This window comes from Penaeus monodon, chromosome 24 (assembly GCF_015228065.2).
Source record: "Penaeus monodon isolate SGIC_2016 chromosome 24, NSTDA_Pmon_1, whole genome shotgun sequence".
Lineage (NCBI taxonomy): Eukaryota > Metazoa > Arthropoda > Malacostraca > Decapoda > Penaeidae > Penaeus > Penaeus monodon.
In genome coordinates this window covers 11513375-11513802 of record NC_051409.1, presented here as the reverse complement: position 1 = coordinate 11513802, position 428 = coordinate 11513375, and the positions used below count along the sequence as shown (strand labels likewise).

At 37.9% G+C, this 428-nt stretch overlaps 1 protein-coding gene across 3 annotated transcripts in view; it reads left to right on the top strand.

Annotated features, from left to right (window-relative positions):
• Window positions 1-428, top strand: part of LOC119588580 (methenyltetrahydrofolate synthase domain-containing protein-like) — a gene marked incomplete in the record, with an annotated part of 56358 nt that overhangs the window by 16690 nt on the left and 39240 nt on the right.

The following is a 428-nucleotide window of genomic DNA, read 5'->3' as shown; positions in this document are numbered from 1 at the left end:
GTAAAAGGTTCTAGATGCCTCAGTACTAGGTAACTGGAATTACAAATTTGTAAAGAGTGCAGTATGCAAAGAAATCACAAGATACATAGATTGAGATGGTCCTTTGGGTGATGGTGTGACTGGCCAGCCCTAGGTGGCCAATGCTTTGTGATATGGATTATGTGCCCTTTGGTTATTGTTGTCACTGCTATTTTCATCACTCCATGTTGCTGTCACTGTTCATTTCAAATTCTTCTAGATTGTCATTTACTTTCTCATTGTCACTTACTCCTAGAATTTAATTTATTTTGCTTGGTCTCATGAAGGATGGTGACAAGGAATGTGGTATCATGACTGACAAGTAGGCATTGAGAAGCCTGATGTCTAACAAAGTTTTGTTTACATATAAAAGTAAGTGTTGGCAGTAGAAGATCTGGCACACAAAATAA